Consider the following 21153-nt stretch of genomic DNA (forward strand, 5'->3'; position numbering starts at 1 on the left):
TCAAACTTGCTATTACGTCATTTAACAGCATAAGTGCATGTGCACTGTTATCAGTCTGTGACATAACATTAAAGTCACTTTGAAATTGATTGTACAATAGGCTCACTTTTTGAAAGACAATGGAAAAAAGAGAATCACCTTTCAATTTTCTTAAATGTTTGACTTTGTTTTTTTTTTTTTTTTTACAAATAGACTGATATATATGGGTGGCACAGTGGTGCAGTGGATAGCACTGTCACTTTACAGCAAAAAGGTCGCTGGTTTGATATGGATACACACACACACACACTCACACACACACACACACACACACACACACACACACACACACACACACACACACACACACACACACACATATATATATATATATATATATATATATATATATATATATATATATATATATATATATATATATATATGTGTGTGTGTGTGTGTGTGTGTATGTATGTATTTATGTATGTATACAGTATACAGAGGGTTGCCTTAACTAATATGTACTTTCATGGTCCATGTTTTTACATTGTACTTAAGATTGATTAAATATCTGCATGTAATTACGTCTGTAATTATTTTCTCTAGTTACAGTTTGGATTATACTGTTGACCATCCCCTATACTTTAACCCACTTAACATGCAAACTCAACACAGAAAATGTCGACTTGGCCAGGAAAAGATCTGAGCCAGTGACATTCTCGCTGTGAGGCAATGATGCATATATATATATATATATATATATATATATATATATATATATATATATATATATATATATATAAATATATATATATATATATATATATATATATTAGCGCTGTCAAAATTAACGCGTTAACGCATGCGATTAATTTTAAATAATTGACGCGTTAAAAAAAATTAACGCAATTAACGCAGTTCAGGTTTTTTTTACTTCCTGTTGTGGTGGACGTGTGTTCAGCATGCAATAAATGTGGATAAGACCAAGGAAGCACTTTTTGAAGGCAAGTTCCAGTATAAAACAATTAGTTGCATCACAAGTTATCCAGATTTTCATGCAATTTCGGGTGTTTCATTTTTAACTTTCGACTTCTGGTTTAAGTTGATACCGCATGGCGAACAGAAAGAAAATCCTCCGCATTTCGTGACTCGGTGTTCCTTTAACATAAGGTTCCTTTTAAGGCTACTCGGTAGAATTTTAAAAAGAGTATTATCTTAATCATATTAAAATCGGAGTATTGGTGTCTTATGTAAATGTACTCAGAACGTCTGGTGAAGTCGCAAGCTGTCAAAGACAGGGCATTACTCTGCCTTTCAGCAACGAAAAAGCGTATGCTTCGCGTTGTTGTGTCAGAATCCTTGTGAAATACAGTAACACTTTAGGACGCTTAGTTTAAGCAAATTTGATGAACGTGATCATGCGTGTTGAATCTGAGGGGAGTCGCTCCAGCATGGAAGGCCGTTGGGGCCTAAACGTCTGCAGCGCGTAGTGTGTGTCTGTCTGTGTGTGTGTCTGTGTCAGGCCTGTTGAGTGGTGATCTGTAATCCCTGTATTTTGGCATTTTTTGCAGTCCACTTAGAATCCAACATGGAAATCAATGTTTTCTTTATTGGCATTGATAGTTTTGAAATTTAAATTTCATTAACACATTAACATGCCTGTGTTTTAATTTCTGTAATAAATATGGCTGTCAAGCCAGGATCGTGATGGTTTATTGTGGGTATGTTGTTTACATGAAGAAATCTGTGTTACAAGTTAAACAAAAATTTTATTAAACAATAATATTTTGAATTTAAATATTTTTTCTTGCGTTTACATTAAATTTACATTTAAATAGCCAAAATTACAAGTTTCAGTATTTTAAATGTGATTAATCGCGTTTTAAAAAGGTGCGATTAATTTGTTAATTTTTTTTAATCGATTGACAGCACTAATATATATATATATATATATATATATATATATATATATATATATATATATATATATATATATATATATATATATATATATATATATATATATATATATTTATATGTATATAGTATATATATGTATATTTATAAAAAATTAAAGAAGTCATTTAAATATTATGTAAATATATCATACTTCCTACTGTATGTTTATTGCACTCTGTGTTCCCACAATGTGCATATTGTGTCTGATTTTTTAAAATATTGAAGTCCTGGAAAACCCTTTATTTAAAGACAATAAACTAATACAATTTGTAATGACAAAATATATTTATTTTTTATAAATAAAACACAAATAGAATCTGTTCACTCAATACACATTTCAACCTGTCCCACTCCCACTATATCTGTAAAATCATTATTTTATTTTTTTAAAGGAGTTACCTGATTTTAGTCCTGTAATTTGTCCAGTATTTGCACAAATCCCAATTACATGTACTTTTTTATTTCAGATGATGCATGTCCATGTTATGCTTTTATGCTTCTGCTACCCAAATTATGAATCTAAAAAAGCAATATTTTTATTTTTTTATAATTGTTATGCCTTTATATGTATCTTCTCAGCTCTTTTCCTCCATCCCTTCCTTCTTTCATTGACGCAGATAATCCTAGATTTGGTTGTGGTGCCACAAACTGATATAATGCTTTATGTATATAAAAGGACTAAAGGTTTAAATAAAGGCCATGCTAGGTTGAAGCTTTTAGTCAAGCGATTTTCTCTCTCTCTCTTTAGCTCAGTGAGCAGTTTAAGGCTGCATGAATGAGCAAATAAATAAATATATATATAAATAAAGAGAAAGACGTCTCGGAGGAAGCTCGTGTGAATGCGAACACGAGAGACCAAGGAATATCAGTCAGGAAAAAAAAAGAGCGGGTACAAAAGAAAAGACAGAACGAACACAAAGATAGCGGATGAAAAATGGACTCACAAAGGATACGGAGAGCTACAACAAAAGAGGAGGACTGAAGGATAAAGACACAAGACAGGCAACAGAAGAAACAAGAGAAGCGTCAGCCACGACGGACACCAGAGCAAGGGAGAGAAAAAGAGGAAAGAGAGAGAAATGGGCCAAATCTCCCCTGCAAGGCACACCCTGGCATTCAGCCGTAGAGGAGAGCAGGAGAAATGTGGAAAGAGAGAGAGTGAAAGAGTTTGTCAGGAACTGAGGAAACAGCACTGTGGAGTGTCAAGAAAAAGAGACAGAGAGATGGTGACATGGAAGGGACTTTTAGGAATAAACTGTGATATGTAAACGACAACCTTTGCTATCATCTCGGGGACTTGTGCTGGTGTTATGTCATCATTGTGAGGATATGAATATGTATCGTTTGATTGCTTAGATAAACGTCAGCGTGCTGGAGATTTATTGATGTCTGGATCTGGTGGCACTGTGCTTCATTGTGCTGCACAAGCACACACTGTTCCACAGTATTTACAGCTGTGTTTTACTAGTGTGTACTGACAACAAAATGGATTGAGTTATGGGGAAGCCAGTATCTGTTTTAGTAGGATAGCTGGCAGATGTAGACAGGTTAAAAAAAAACTGTATATGGGTCAAAGATGGAAAGAGGTTTTCAAGCATCAGAATGGTAGAATGCAGCTTTTGTTTTCTTCTGTTTTTACTATGAAAACAGAAGACACCCACTACAAATCATTCAGTGTAACAAATGCTTATATTGTTGAAAGCAGATTTATTAGCTGCCCTGTGTAAGGATGGTATCGTTAAGGTTTAAACGCTATTACTACTTTTATTGATACCACTTACTTTTTGTAGTGTTTTTTTAATTGAAAAAAAAAATTTAACAGAATTGAAAACATTTTATATTATTATTACGTTTTAATGTAAAAATAAAACAAAACCAATAATTGTAAAACAAATAAATAAACATTTTCCTGTAAAATTAAGTTTTTAACTTTTCTTCTGAGAAAAAAATAATGAGGATTGCCTTTTCTGGCAGAAGTTGGGACCTTTCTTGGTTTATTGTGGTCCCTGCAGTTGTAAATACTCTCTTTGAGTTTCAAAATGCAGTTAAATAATCAGATTATGTTTAAGATTTTTCATTAACACATTCACATAAATAAGTTAACAGTGTTTGAGAGGTAACAATGTAAAAATAAGCAGTTTTTTTAATAATCTGAATAAGCATAGTTTATTATTAGGCTATTCATAGGCTATATTTGTAAATACAGTAATGTCAAAGCATTTTATTGTTTAATATTTATTTAGGCTACTATAGAAAAATACAGTTTTCATTGTAAATGAATGCGTGTTTTTATTTAACTATTAATATTATACTAATTTATAGAGACTTTATGTGATTGACTGCTAGCATAATGATGTGGATGATGTACCTTTAGCCAGGCAGTTGAAAACTTTTCATGTGTCTTTCTGCACTTAATGCACTTTTGAAAGATGCTTAACCAGATTGCTTGCGTTTCCGCTTATACAAGAAAACAACATGTTGTGATTGTTGCTACGGGCATTTTCGGTGTCTACTCGGATAATACAACCCGTTTGGTTCTCTCCACCACTCTGCAAGCTTACGAGCTGTGTGTGCATGCGAGTCTGTAGCAAGCTATTTGTGTGTGCTTAGCACGATTCTCCGCTGAGAGTGTGCGCACAGCCGAGAACTGTAAAGGCTTTTGTACTTGACGTGTTCACCATTGTACTATTGGGGCGAAAACACAAGCATTTCTCATGTGAGATTGCCAACTGTGCAGACGAATATCAAATATCGCAAATTAGAAAAGGTTGGTCAGTTAAATTATGCAACTGTTAGTAAGGATTATTCAGCAATAATTATCCAGTACCGATAGCAGAACCGTTAACGTCCAAGCTTATCGATACTTCTGTATTTTATAATTTAGCATGGTACTGATAAAGTACTGAGTTTTGGTACCCATCCCTAGTCCTGTGGAAATGTAATTCTTTTTATACATTTTCCAAGTGTTGTTAAATAGAGTCCCGGCTAGGCAAGTTGGCATTTCTATATGGACTTTGCATGTTCTCCCCGTGTTGGCGTGGGTTTTAAACAGAAAATTGTCTGTAGTGTATTAGTGTGTGTGTGAATGAGTGTGTATGGGTGTTTCCCATTACCGGGTTGTGGCTGGAAGGGTATCCCCTGCATAAAACATGCTGGAATAGTTAGTGATTCATTCCGCTGTAGCGACCTCTGAAATAGAAACTTAGCCGAAGAGAAATTAATGAATGAATGAATGAATGTTTAATAGAGAAACATTGGAGAAGCACGTTTAAGCACAACAAATTTCTAATAACTATTTTTTTTGTCTTTGTCATGATGACAGTATGTACCATTTAATAATTATTTTGCAAGATACAAGTATTCAGCTTAAAGTGCAATTTAAAGGCTTAGCTATATTAATTACTGTAGATTAACTAGGCAAGTCATTGAATGACAACAAAGAATATTTTTGAAAAAGTGTAAAAGCTGAAAAACTGAATGAAACAAGAATGTATCTGAAAGAGAGGGAAAAAATATATATATTTTTTTTCTTACTTACAGTTGCATTATTTAACTGTATATAACTATATATATATATATATATATATATATATTTATTTATTTATTTATTTTATTTTTTTTATTGAAAAAATTTCTATTTTAAATTTTAATTTTAAATGTGAAAATTTCCTTTGGAAAAAAAAGGTTTGAAAATATTTTTGCCCTCAGCTGTGTAAAAACTCTAAAAATCATGTCAGGCATTTTAGGAACAATAATCATTTGATAACATATAATATTTCTTAATATTTAGCAAAGTACCTAAAACTAAATTTATCAAACACATTTGTATATTGTAGATCTTTCTATTTGCTTCTGCCTGATATCTCCATGATGCATTATTTTCCAATTGATAAAAGATGTATTATTTTCCTATGGAAGTAGTTAAAAGTAGTAGTGCTGTTTCTAGTAGCAAAGACTTGTCAGACAGCAAGGTGGGCAAGTCCTGTGAAGTAAAAATGTTCACCACAAAACTTTATATATATAAATTAAAAAGTTATAAATTGGCGCCATAGTGACTCAGTAGTTGGCACTGTTGCCTCACAGCAAGACTGCTGGTTTAAGCCCTGGCTTGGTCTCTTGGCATTTCTGTGTGGAGTTTGCATGTTCTCCCTATGTTCGCGTGGGTTTTCTCTGGGTGCTTCGGTTTCCCCTCACAGTCCAAATACATGTGCTATAGCTAAAATTGGCCATAGTGTATGTGTGTGAGTGTATAAGTGTTTCCTAGTAATGGGTTGCAGCTGGAATGGGCATCCGATGCATAAAAATATGTGCTGGATAGGTTGGTGGTTCATTCCGCTGTGGCGACCCCTGATAAATAAAGGGACTAAGTTGAAGAAAGATGAATAAATGAGTTTTTAAACTCCTTTGTATGTTGTTTGGATACAAGCATGTGTGATGCGCAGAAATGTAACTCTATGACGTTGCGATGAAACTTTTTGAGTAGCAGGATCAGCATCAACAGGAAGTAAGGTCATGGGAATATGGCTCACAGGCTTTCTCCTCAGGCTTCATTGATGTGATTACCGTTGCTTTCGGAAAAGACTTGCGCAAACATTTTCTCTCTCTTTTTTTCTCTCTCCATTAATGCCTGTGATGACGAATTTTGTAAATGTCACTGACAAGTGTTAGTTTATTCATTCGCCACCCAGCATTAGTCACACTGCGTGTTTGAGTGCTTGAATGAGGCCGACACTCTTTCTTGTCTGTCTGTACAGTTGTGCTTCCACGTTCTTGCGTCCCCCATAAAAAAATCTCATTCAGCCCCTTTTTTTTCTATAAATATCAAACACGCCTGTCTCAGAAGAGGAATCTAATCAATTTTATCACCCACACACAACTAGGCATATAAGAAAAAAAAAATTGTATTCATCTTGGATTTTTCGCATGTGAATGAAAAGCTTGTGTGGATGTTTTATATCAAATCAACCAAGAGTCTTTCATTATTAAGATAACAAACATTCAGAAATCTATTAACAAGCAGGAAATTACTCTTTCATTTTTTTTCTTTTGTCCTTTAAATCTTATTTACAAAGTGGCTTTCACCTTTTGTTGTGTTATTTCACTTTGATAGCTTGTTTATAAAGATACAAATCTCTCATTTCAGCACATATGGCACATGTTCAGTTTGATTGAAAACTCTGGAAGCCTTCTGAGTATAGTGTACCTACGGTCAATTCTAAGAAATCAGTTTGATATGATTTGAGCTTTGTGACATGTTGCGTTATTCTCCTGAGAGTAGCCATTGCAAGATGGTATCACTGTGGTCATAAAGAGATGGAGATACTCAGCAAGTCAGGTAGACAGATATGGCACCCGCACCATTACACAAGCAGCAGACTGGACTGTTGATACAAGGCAAGATGGATTCATTAATTCCCCAAAATCTGACCCTATCATCCAAATGTCACAGCAGAAATAGAGACTCATCTGACACTTTTCCAATCCTCTATTGTCCAGATTAAGTAGACCTGTGTGTGATTTGTAGCCACAGTTTCTTGTTTTATCTGATAGGAGTGTAACTGCTGTGCTCTTCGTCTGCTGCTGCTGTAGCTCATCTGCTTCAAGGTTCACATGGTTCACATGAAGGCTTTATGTGTTCAGTGATGTTCTTCTGCAGATTTCAGTTGCATTGAGTGGTTATTTGTGCTGCTGGTGCCTTTTTGTCAATCTGGTTTTCTTTTTCCAAACTATTCTCTGTAATACCCTACAAATGGTTGTGCAAGAAAATCCCAGTAGAACAGCAATTTCAGAAATACTCAGACCAGCCCATCTGGCACCGACAACTATGATGCAAAAATATTCATGTTGATATATGCAGGCAACACGGTAGCTCAGTGGTTAGCACTGTCACCTCGCAACAAGAAGGTCGCTGGTTCAAGTCCTGACTGGATCAATTGGCATTTCTACGTTTTCCCCATGTTCATGTGGGTTTCCTCAGGGTGCTCTGGTTTCCCCCAAAGTCCAAAGACATGCACTATAGTTGAATTGTGTAAGCTAAATTGGCTATAGTGTATGTGTGTGAATGCAAGAGTGTATGGGTGTTTCCCAGTGCTGGGTTGCAGCTGAAAGGGCATACGCTGCATAAAACATATGCTGGATGAGTTGGTGGTTCATTCCACTTAGAGCTGGGCGATATGGCAAAAAAATTTATCGCGATAATTTTTTTCATATCAGTCGATATCGATATTTATCACGATAAACGTAAAATTTTAAATCTATCAATTTTATAAGATTTTCAGTATGCCAATCGCTTTGTGCATTTTTATGTTTGTGTTTTTTAACACATTTTGTGAAATGTTTTAGCTGTCTGACAATAAAAAAAAAATAAATAAACAAAAGAACAATCTAAATTCAGCATTTACTGTTCAAGTTTTCAACAACCAAAGACATTACAAGTTATTGGATATTATTGTTCAACATCAGAAAAAAATAATAATAATAAGCCCGTTTGGAACAAGTAAAGGTGAGTTAATGGTCACAGAATTTTCAGTTTTGGATGAATTTGGATGTATTAGGGTGAAATATACTTTAATATATTTTATTTAGGGATGCTAACGATTACTTGTCAATAACACTTTAATCAATAGATCTTATCGATGACTGATTAAACATGGACATGTAAAGGTTTAGTTATGCTTTGCACTGTGAGACACGTCCACGCACTACATAATCAAGTGTGTGCAGTTTACCTTATGCAGTCACCCTCTTGACATCGCATATAGCGGGACGCATAAACCATGTTATGCGCAGATCTCCGTTATATCTGCGGATGTTTAATTTGTCTGACAGACTAGCACAAATAGGACTATGCAGACTCTTATTTTACAAATCGCGCATCACAACGAAAACTTACGGGGAGCCGTAAAGGTTGTATTTTTGCCTCCCGTTAGTGATGCGTAAATGGCTGTTATATCTGCGGGCGCTGTTGATAAACCGCGGGTCGGGTAATAAAAAAAATACATTATAATTAGCTAATTGCAGGTCGGTTGCGGGTGTATAGCGGGACATTGCAGTGGATCAGCGAAAAAGCAGAGTCAGCTTAGCATTATTCACTGCAGTCTGCAGCTGGCCGCGTTTCGGAGGCGAGGCGGAGATGGCACGGCCCGCGGGGATATGAAAAGCGGAGAGCGTGCTTTTTCCTTTGATCTCGTTTTTGTGTACAACTAACACTACATGGCTGTAAACTTGTACAGCGTGCGGCATCCGGAAGGGCAGACTGCAAAATGCTTGCGCAACGTTACGCATAGTTCGTAAATATTATCGAGCCATTATCGAACTGTCATTATCATTTTATCGAAAAATTTTATATCATGAAAATTATCAATATCGAATGATCACCCAGCCCTAATTCCACTGTAGCGATTCCTGATTAATAAAGGGACTAAGCCGAAAAAATGAATGAATGAATGAATGAATGAATGAATGAATGAATGAACGAATGAATGAAACAAAGAAAGAAAGAGAAAGCAAGAAAGAGAAAGAAAGAAAGAAAGAAAGAAAGACAGAAAGAAAGAAAGAAAGAGAAAGCAAGCAAGCAAGCAAGCAAGCAAGAAAGAGAAAGCAAGCAAGCAAGCAAGCAAGCAAGCAAGAAAGCAAGAAAGAAAGAAAGAAAGAAAGAAAGAAAGAAAGAAAGAAAGAAAATAAATGGCCGGATGTTGGATTTTTCCATATTTGACGTGTTAGGTTAAGACAGCGATTCCCAATTCCAGTCATTGGGACCCCTTGCCCTGCACATTTTACATGTCTCTCTTATTTGACACACGAGGATCAGTTCATGGATCTCTGTTAACAAGCTGATGATCTGAATCAGGTGTGTTAAGTAAGGAAGACATACAAAATGTGCAAGGTGGGTGTCTCGAGGACCAGAATTGAGAACCACTGGCTTATGACTGGTTATGGTTTAGAGCATAACAAGTGTGAATTATGCTTCATACATCACTGTTGACCATTTGTCTCCTTAAAACTTCACCAATGTGACCACAGAAAATTGGTAAAAATTAATGATTTTACAACCACTCTCATGTTAACTCAACCAGTTGCCTTAATTCAGCAAGCAGATGCTGTGGTGATTATATCCATATGTCTTGTGTAGTGACAAGCAGCAGATTAGCCTCTGGAAAGGTTAGTTTTCTTCATGCGACCAGAGGATAGGATAGGCTATTAGTATCGATAAAGCAGTCATGCACTGAAGGATGCTCCTCATGCCCCCCGCTCTCAAACAAGAGCTATCGCTGTCAAACTCACTTATAAAATAGACTGAAATCAAGATCCACCCTCACCTTAACTCACCTCTTCGCTGGTTTCTCCATTATGGAGGGCTTTCTTTTTTTTGCCTTATTTTTTCACTTTTTTTTGTCATAATCTTTAAGGTTCTGGTCTGAAGGAGAGGGACCAGGCAGACAGGGAAACCTAATCCATCTTTTCTGTCCCAGAGGCATTGTGGGAGATGAAGTCAAGCGCACTGCGAGTGAAGCTGTCAGCAGCAGTGATGCGTGAAGCGGAAAGCGGGATCTGTTTTTCTGCAGTTCATGGTTTACATAGAATCAGGAGGCAGCCGAGCTGTGCTTATTCCTCGCCCCCTTCACGTACGCTAGGCTGTCTGGGTGCCTGACTAGCAGGGTTAGAAGGCAAGACCTGCGAGGCGTTATTGCATCATAAATCTCTTCATTCCAGATTCCTGTATGGATCATGTGAATTAAAGCAAAAGCTGGTTTATTTTGCCTTTGGGAGTCATTCATTTCGCAGATGCACAGATGCTAACCTGAAACACTACTATAAAATATACAAGCTAGCTATCGGGGATGTCCAGCTCCTGGCTATGAGCCCTAACAGAATTAAGCATGTCATAAATGTCCTTTCTGGTTGGTTCAGTTTAAAAAAAAAAATGGCTACAAGGTTAGATTAAAGGGGCAATTCAATCTGAAATGAAAATGCTGTCATTTCATCTTCATGTTCTAAACATACAATATTTTTTTTCTGTGGAACATAAAAACTTTACATTTTAAAACATTTATTGGTTTATGTTTAAATGTTGTCCATTATTTGGACCCTTAATTGACAAAACAAGTTAGTTTTTTGTGCTTGTGTTACACAGAAGTCAGACGTTTAGAATGTAACAATAATGACAGAATTATTTTTTCAAGTGTACTGTCCCTTTAAATGATTTTGATGTTACATAAAACCGAATGTGGATTGTACAAACCACACACACACACACGCATACACACACAGACGTTCATTGATTTTGGAAGTGCGGGAAAACTGCACTGACCTGCTTGTTCATTTGAGTGGAATGTTGGTGGAGGCTCTTTAGGGGTCATTGGTAGCTTGGGCCGTAGAGAAATGGACCATCGCAGTGGGAAATCTGCCAATCTTCAAGCTGCATTGTCACCAAAAGAACTTGATACAAACCTTGCCGATTAAAAACAAACCCTTCTTTTCATTCCTTAGGGGAAGCATCCGGCTCTGCTTGAAACGCGGTGTGTTTACTGTATCCTGAGTACACACAAAGGGCATTTGAGTTGTGGCTTTTTGATAATGTCAAATAAAACCTACCTTGGGTTGTTTTCCTAAACAGACGTAGTCCCTTTAAAAAGGTCAGCCTGACAGGGAAAACAGCTAAGCTGGAGTTTGGGCTTTTTGAGGGGGGTTGCTGGACTGGAGGAGCGTTTGCTGCGAATCTTGCTAACGTAATTGCAGCCTTGATTGCTACAAGCAGCCTCCATGTCCCCTTTTGAGCAACTACCTTCCCCAACCCCCACTTTCTCTCTCCCCAAGGATATCTGTGGTGATTTTAGTAGCTATCCAGCCCTGCGGATGTAGGAAGTGTGACTGAAACACGTTTAAGATCAAGACGAGGTCTGAAATGTAACTGTGCTTTCCCCCAAAGACCTGTCTGTCTGGTCATGAAACTCCTCTGCTTTACTGAAAAAAAATTGAATTTCCGTTGTTTTTAATGATGCATTTGACACTAGGGTATCGAGGCAGTCCTATTTTTTAATACTGTTGGCTGAAGCTGTCATTGTAAATATCCAAAAAAAAATAAAAATTCTGGGCTTTTAAAAAGAGAATTACTCCTGAAATGTATATTAGAAAATACAAAATATTTTATTTATAGGCTTCAAAAGGTCTCATATTTATTATTTACCAGTTTCAATTTCTCTTTTATTTGTTTGGTTATTATTGATTGCATTTAGAGGCTTTAAATAGAAAGTCAGTACAATATTAGTATTCATGAATTGTACTGGATGCGTACTCGCATCGCTTTTTCTTCTAACACTAAACAATCTGTGTGTATGGGTGTACCTTGTATTCCCTACTTTGAAGGGACCAAATGTCTCCAAGTATAGCAATGGCAGTGAATTGTGGTAGGGTTGATATAAGGGGATAGAATATATACAGTCTGTACATTACAAAATTCATTATATCTATTTGAAGTCCCCATAAAGATAACTGTGAGTGTTTGTAGGTATGTGGATTAGGTATGGGATGGTATAAGATTCTGACAGTATGATAATTTTGGATAAATATCACGGTATTGTGATTACTGCTCTAAAATAAGTTTTTTTTTTAATGTCTGGGTAAAAAACAACCACCTTTTGCCCCCTTGAACACAATATATTTTATTTTAAGAAAGATGTATAAAATTTTGGAACAGTAAACATGTAAGGCTAAATAATTCAAATCAATCATTGACTTCTGCTGTCTTCATTAATTTCAAAAACACCGATTTTATTACAATTTAAAACGGCATCTTGGTGATCTTTTCTCCCGGAGATGCTGTTTCCTAAAAAACTAAAAACGAATTGTAAAAAAAATCGTACATATACCATAGTACGGTATAGCAGAAAATTTGGGCGGTTTTAAAACCTTGACTTTTCCATACCACGGTATAGCGGTATATATTAAACGATTATTGTCCCATGCCTAATGTTGATATGTGTGGGTTTATAAAGCAGTGCAGTTCAGCAATTGTCAGCTGTCATAGCTGTGGATTCATGCTCATGTCAGGATCAGTCGACAAGCATTTCATTAATTGAACGAGGAAACCACAAGTTAGGCTGAACAGTCATTATTTTTCATAACAGAGCGTGTTGATGAATTTGACAGCGTCATATACCACACTTCAACGGCGCTACATTTATTATGGTCAAAATACACAGACTTAATAACAAGACTAGATGTTTTTAATTACAGTGCTCTTCACTACTATTGGCACCCTTGGTAAATTTATGCAAAGAAGGCTGGATAAAATATCTTTAATGCTTAACCTTTTAATCTATTGCTTTGTTTTTTTAAATAAATGTTAAGGCTTTTTTCATTGTAACCCTTTCAAGCAATTTTGGGTGATTGGGTTGATGTCTGATTGTAGTTTTAGAGACTTTCGACCCAGCTAAATTCTGCAGCTTGTAGTTTTTTTGACCACTTAAACCATCATTCTGATAGATAGATTGTCATCCTGTTTCAGGCTGATTGAAAACACATCATTATTACTGGTATTATTTTCAGTGTTTCTGCTATTTTCTTCAAAGCTGCTTACCATTTTGTGAACATTTATATTACAAATCACAGCTCAGTTCTTTGGTTTTACTCATTGTGATGAATGACTAAATGAGTTTGCCCTGTGTGTTAACTCATTTTTCATATTTATACCCCTGTGAAACAGGAGGCTGAACAATTTCCTGTCCCACAACACACAGGTGTACAAAAAGTCAAATATCAATGGGAAAATAAAACTTTACTCAGTTAAATTTATTGGGGTGCCTACTTGTGGTCCACATATTTAACATACTTGTTACTTTGATTGAATTTATTTTTTTGCTATTGTTTATTCTAAATGAGAGCATGGATTTTATTTAATGTTTTGAAGGAGAGATCAAAAGTTTGAATATGCAGAGATTTCTTTCCTTGCTCATTTTCACAACATATTGGTGGCAGAAATAAGGTCAGTTTGTTTTTAATACATGTTTTTAAGAATTCGCTGTGCAGTTCAGTGTCGTGAATGCTGGCATACACTCTTTTTGCTTTTTGTTTTTTTTTGTTCTAGCACTGTGGATTGGGATGACAGGAAACAGAGTAAAATTGGAGAAGTTAAGACAATGTTGTTCTCTTTGTGCTAATTTTTGTGGCAGATACTCATTTGGGACTGTGTTTTGACATGCGCTGTGAGAGAATGTATTCAGCGTTATTCAAAAGAGGGTTAACTGTGCAAATCAGGTGGAACAGAGCGACTGCAGAGTGAAAAATCTGCTGCAATCTTATTTCTCTCCCTGATAGGATAAACATCAGCCTTTGGCAATGTGACTTGGTATGCAGGTCGCAGACAAAATAGTTGGTGGAGTGCAGATGATGAAGGACATGACGGTGTGTGTGTGTGTGTGTGTGTGGCTTCTGTGGTTTATAAATATAATAGGACCAAGCATTACTGTTCTTAGAGCAGTGATTTCCAACTAGATGTGTACTTGAAATTAATAATGATAAAGATTTTTAAAAAAATAGTCATATATATTATTTCAAAAGCATTCATTCATTTTCCTTCGGCTTAGTCCCTTTATTTATCAGGGGTCGCCACAGCGGAATGAACCACAAACCTATCCAGCTTAAGTTTTACACAGTGAATGCTCTTTCAGCTGCAAACCCAGTACTGGGAAACATCCATACACTCTCATTCACACACATACACTACAGACAATTTGGTTTTTCCAATTAATTTATACTGCATGTCTTTGGACTTGTGGGGAAAGTGGAGCACCCGAAAAAAAACCCTCACCCACACAGAAAGAACATGTAAACTCCACACAGAAATGCCAACTGACCCAGCTGGGACTTGAACCAGTGACCTTCTTGATGTGAGGTGACAGTGCTAACCACTGAGCCACCGTGTTGCATTATTTCAAACTGAAAGACCATATATTTTAAAGAGATAGTTCACCCAAAAATGAACATTTAACCACAGTTTACTCACCCAAGTGGTTCTAAACATTTATGAGTTTCTCATTTTGTTTAAACCAGTAACTATTGACATCCATCATAAAATAAATGAATACGATGGAAGTCAATGGTTACAACATTCCAACATTTTTCTAAATATCTTCTTTTGTGTTCAACAAGAAACATATGTAAAATGATTTTTCATTTTTGAGTGAAATATCCCTAGAATGATTTTTTAAAATCTTTTTTTTTTTTTTTTGAGGAAATCAAATAATAATGTATAGAATCGTGTTTTTTTTGTGAGTTTTAGCAAAACAATTTGTACAATCAAGGTTGTATTTTTTTCCCATAATATTTACATAATAATCTGACGTGTTTATAGTGATCTTCTACATACATTTTGAGTCAAACAATGTTAGTGGTCACATTTAAACCTGTTTACACAAATTTCTTTATATAGATCAGTTAAATGAATAAGTGTTTGTTTTTTTTTTTTTGTTTTTTTAAGTCTGTGATCATAGATTGCCATGTCTCATAACATGTTTGGTCAAATCCCTTCATTAACCTCTTAAAGCCCAAGCTGTTTTGTTGCATGCCTTTTTTATTTATCTTTGCTATTTGGGCTTATTGGAGCCTAATTCGAATAAAAACCTATGTATCATCTTTTGATATGATGCACTTTTAGAGAAAAATGATGTCCATATATTTGGACTCGAGGTCCAAATTTACATTAAACACTTTTTCCTGACTGTTTGTTAATGCATATTTAACAAACTCTTGATTCTGTTTTGACTATCAGAGAGTAAAAACAAAATTTTTTCCCCTTTTTGGACAGTTAAAAATAGTGTTTAGGACATTTCAGATGCTGCAAAACAGTTGCAGGATGACACTGTATGTCTTCAACAAAACAAAACATTAACAATAGCATTTTTCCTTTATTTTTCAATGATGTTTTGTGTTTAGGTACACCAAAAATAGCTGTTTTCACATTAGATTTTATATAGTTTAAAAGCGTCATTTAATGAACCAATAGTCACTTAATTATTGATTTACTTTTTTATTTTATTTTTTGGTATTTGTACTAAAAATCAATACTTATTTCAATACATCAAAAAACAAATGCTTATAATATTAGGATTTCAGATAATAGAAAAAGTTCATTTTAAATTCAACACATAAACTGCACCCTTACATGAGCAAAATCTACATCTTTAATAGCAAAACAAAATGGGCACATAAGAATAGGGATACCCTGATATTTTTATATGAGGATAAACTGGTCTAAATTACCATTAACTTTTGTACAAAAATAAATTGTAAAACATTTTTTTGAGGCTTGCATTTAGGGCACGTGTCCACTAGGCATGAATTGATAACCGTTTTCAAGATATACCACAGTTTGGAAAAGTCAAGGTTTTAAAGCCGCCCAAATTTTCTGCTATACCATTTCTAACAAATGTGTAAGATTTTTGTATGTTTTAAGTTTTTCGGAAGCAGTATCTCCAGCAGAAAAGATGCTGTTTTAAATTGTAAAGAAATCTGTGTTTTTGAAACTAATGAAGACAGCAGAAGTCAGTGATTCATTTGTAGGATTTTGTCTGGCATGTTAACTGTTCCAAATGTTTTTCAAAATGTTATAAATAAATATAATTTAATATTTTGTTCAAAGGGGGAAAAACTATTTAGTTTTTTTACACAGACATTTAAAAAGTACTTATTTTAGAGCAGTATTCCCTATACCATAAAACTGTGATATTTGTTCAAGGTTATCATACCGTCAGAATCTTGTACCGACCCATGCTTAGTGGCCACTCAAGTATTGAACTGTAGAAAACACATCACACTTAGGCATGGGCTAGTATAAGATTCTGACAATATGATAACCTTGGATAAAAATACCATTGTTTCACGGTATAGTGATTATGGCTTTAAAATAAATTCTTTTTTAAATGTCTGGGTAAAATGCAATAACTTTTTTTCCCTTTGAACACAGTATATTTTATTTTTAGAAACATTGTGTGGACATCACTATGACGTCTACCAGATGGTGGATTTTGGTTGCCATACCTGACAAATAAATGTCTGACTCTGTCAAATGTATATTACTTTAATATGATATATATATTACTTAATATTATTTGATGTTGTTATTGGATGTTAAATTAAGGTTGTTTTTAGACGCTGACTAGACAATGAATTTTGGTTATTTGATGTCATGACCTACATTAGCGCCTATGATGTTGTGTGCCCTCTGGGATGTCAGGTTAAATTTCCATCATTCAACTGTCATTTGCTTAAAAAACAGGTTTCTTTGCAATTTAAAATTAAATATTTGGAGAACTTTTCTGCTGGAGATACTGTTGTCCTAAAAAAGTAACCAAAAAACATCTTACACACACCGTAGGAATGATATAGCAGAAAATTTTGGCAGTTTTAAAGAGCCCATATTATGGGTTTTTGAAAATTCCCCTCCATGTAGTGTGTAACACAGCTCTAAGTGAAGTGAAGTATCCAGCTAAGGCTTAAATCTGTAAGAATACAGTGTTTAAAACTGTTGATTCATCTATAAAAGAGTCGAATCATAGTGCTTCAAACGAGTCGCCTTGATACCGACTCATTAGGTGTTTCGCCATGACGTACGAACGAAACAAAGTTTTTCACGTGCACGCGCAAACCCGGGAGATTTCAAACCTGAGGCCCCGCCCTCTGACGCAGTAACCCAGACACACACACACACACACCCACAAACACACGCACACCCACAAACACACGCACACAAACATGCCGGTCGATTGAAGTCACACTGCAGATGGATATATTGAGTCTCTACCCAAAGATGAAACATCAGCATTATAACCAAGCAGTTGGAAACTTCTGGAAGCTACATGCTACAAAGAATACTTCATCTGAGTTTGTTAAAGGAAGGATCAGTAAAGAGTAACTGATGGACGTCAGGATGGGTTTCTTCCTACATTTCTCAAGTGTAAGTACGTGCGGTTAAAGTTGTTGCCTCGTTTACTCTAGCTTGCAAATGTATTTAGTTGTGATTTGTTACTTGTAACCGCGTGTACTGTATCAGGTTAACTGGATATATTATCTTATCGCGTGCAAAGTCACGTTAAAAACGCGACGCGTGCTGTTTGTTTATGGAGCTCCGTGCTAGAGTTCTGCTCCCGCGATTTATTCGGAAATGTATTCCCGCGCCGCAGAAATCTGGCGCGGGGAGAGAGAGAGAGAGAGAGCGAGAGAGAGCGAACGAACGAACGAGCTTTGTGTACTTTGTGCTGTGTGTGACTGAATACTGGGTGATATTTGGTTGTGTTCTCCGCTCTAGCGGGACCGGGCGCGGCGGGCAGAAAACGGAGCGGGTTCTCAGGCTAAAACCTGGCGGGTGCGGGCTGAAGCGGGAGCGTTGTCATCCGGAGGTGTGTGTGTGTTTTTGTGTGTGTGTGGTATGGCGAGTACACGACTGTCTCCTTCGTTCGGTTATCCGTGGCACTATCCACTGGCCATAGTGTGGCAGCTAAAGTCCACGCCTACACTATCGAGCGTGTATGAACTGTGATTACTTTTTAAATTGCTGATTAGCTATTGGCCATTTCCCTCTCTGACTGAAGGCAGTCGACCAATCGCGACAGACTGTCATCGGTCCAATCAGCGCAGATTAGCTCCGCGCTAAGGAGGGGTTTGGGAACAAATGAATCACTGGGCGATTCATACAGGAGTCGCTGGGATAATTAGGTAAAAATAAATGCAGATTATAAGACCATGAAAGTGTTTTTTGACCTTGCATGCATATTAGACTGTTGTTGGAGACCCTTACAACCAAGATATGACCTTATTTCATGTATAATATGGGCTCTTTAAAACCTTTACTTTTTCCAAACCGCGGTATACCTTGATCATGGTTATCGTCCCATGTCTAGGAGAACATCCAAACTCCATACAGAAACGCTAACTGATCCAGCCAAGGCATGAACCAGCTACCCAGCGACCTTCTTGCTGTGAGGCGGCAGCACTAACTACTGCGCCACTGCGTCGCCCCTGTGATCGCTTCTCCAACTGTAAAACATCAGCTCGCGTGCCTGCAATACAAAAACGCTGCAGTGCCTATAGGGTTAGAGTAAATAGTGCACAGTTTGTACTGTTTTAAATCATGCCTTTGAATGAACAGTCACCATAAACATGGAATACATTATTTGCATTTTTAATCTGAAAAAAGGTCATGTTTTCTGTTAGTGCTGTGCTTATGAAAATGGTTGTTGTTGGGTCAGTTTAATATTCTGACGGTATGATAACCTTGGATAAAAATATCACGGTATTGTGATTACTGCTCTAAAATATATTCTTTTTAAATGTCTGGGGAAAAAAACTAAAACTTGTTTCCCTTTTGAACACAAAATATTTTATTTGAGAAACATTAAAAATGTTTTGGAGTAGTAAACATGTCAGGCTAAATAATTCAAATGAATCATTGAATTCTGCCCTTTTTTTAGGCTTAAAAACACTGATTTCTTTACCAATTGAAATGGAATCTTTGGATATATTTTCTGTTGGAGATAATGTTGTCCTAAAAAAAAAGGGGAAAAAATCTTACACGTACCTTAGGAACGGTATAGCAGAAGATTTTGGACATATTAGACAAAGTTTTGAAACCTTTTCCAAATCACGGTTTACCTTGAAAAACGTTATCATCCCATAATTGTAATAAGAAGACCCAAATATACAGTCTGTACAGTTTAAAAATTATTATGCCCATGAAGTGGGAAATGATTTTAAATCACATATTCAAGTGTATGTGTGTGTGTGTGTGTGTGTGTGTGTGTGTGTGTGTGTGTAGGCTGTGTTCTCAGTAGGATTGATGCTCCCCATGGTCAGATCCAGGTGTCTCTCCTCACCCTTCCCCCAGTCTGGAGCAGATGTAGCCTGTGCAGCTTTTAGCACATCCATGATCAAAGAGCCTATACTTACAGCACAATAAGATCCCACTAATAATCCACAATTACACTCACACACATGTTAGTGTCAATCAGAATCATACTAAAATAACCAACTACCACAAAACCCTTCAGTTGCGGTGCGTTTAGCGATATGTAATTATGATACCATCGATTAAATGAGCGTCTTGTTTACAATGACAGAAAAAAAGCAGTTAGAGAACAATGCACGTTGTTCGTTTTGACATGTCTTTTTTGGAAAAGATAGAGAAAATGAAAATCATCAAAGCCAGGAGGATTTTCCATTAGCGTAACACAGTTAAAGCTTCAAAGTCGGACTTGCTGCAAGAAAGAAATATGAAAAGGGGAAAACTGACAATAACTGCAGGACTGTCAGACATGAGAGACATTGTTAGAGACGGGTCTGCTTAACTACTCTGTTCAGATGGAGGCAGTGGATCAGACGTTTTTTCCTCGGCAGTCACTGAAGTTTCTCCGAATTGCAGAAACACAGGGAGAAGCAGCGTGAAGCTCATTATCATACTGCATAGAAAGTGTGTATTGGAAACCGCTGGCACTCACTGCTGCGGCTCTGACTCAATAATGAGCAAGTCCACAGAACTGATCCAATTTTCCATTTGCTTTTGCTGTGTTTTTTGAAAAGCACATTTGGACAGCAAGCACCCCGTAGCGTTTTCAATGTTAAATCAAAGGGGCAATGTATTTCTATATCATGAATATACTGTATTTCATTCCGCCAATTGAAAATAATACGTTTCTCTTGATTTACTTAACTTAAAGGTATATGTTTGAATGAAATGTCAGTATTTGTTTTATTCTATAAAGGTTTGAGAATATTTTTTCCAAATTTCAAGTAAAATGTTGTTATAATTTCAAACATTTTCTTTCTTTCAGAAAATGGACAAATTTCCAAATGTTCATTTGTTATGACTGTACATCAGGGTTATTCAAAGAAACACTGACTTCTTAACTCTTCTGAATGTAAACACATTGTTAATGTGTTGTTTTAAAATTGATATAACTTTTCTGACCACTTTTTTATGCTTTACAAATATTATTTTGATTTTAATTTTAGAAGAAATGTCATCAGTAGTTTGCAAAACAAAATTTAAATATTGTTTTACTCAAAAAGATAACTGGAAAATGTCAATTTAGACAAAATAAGAATTTCCAAATGGTCAGTTTTTCCAAAGCTCCATAGGCTATTGACCAACAGCAACATTTAGAGATAAGCTATATTTTATATCTGATAATATACAGTGGTAGCTTAATTATCCTGTAAAACATA

General features: G+C 35.9%; 2 protein-coding genes and 1 long non-coding RNA gene across 13 annotated transcripts in view; 2 read left to right on the forward strand and 1 right to left on the reverse strand.

Annotated features, from left to right (window-relative positions):
* Positions 1-21153, reverse strand: part of LOC147838831 (odorant receptor 131-2-like) — a 1093102-nt gene that overhangs the window by 412074 nt on the left and 659875 nt on the right. The window lies entirely within an intron of this gene.
* Positions 1-21153, forward strand: part of gria4b (glutamate receptor, ionotropic, AMPA 4b) — a 201234-nt gene that overhangs the window by 90894 nt on the left and 89187 nt on the right.
* Positions 15207-17031, forward strand: LOC147831907 (uncharacterized). Its single transcript, XR_015520337.1, has 2 exons — positions 15207-16665; positions 16725-17031. It is a non-coding gene; the product is annotated as an uncharacterized LOC147831907 (long non-coding RNA).

This window comes from Danio rerio, chromosome 21 (assembly GCF_052040795.2).
Source record: "Danio rerio strain M-AB ecotype USA chromosome 21, GRCz13ab, whole genome shotgun sequence".
NCBI lineage: Eukaryota > Metazoa > Chordata > Actinopteri > Cypriniformes > Danionidae > Danio > Danio rerio.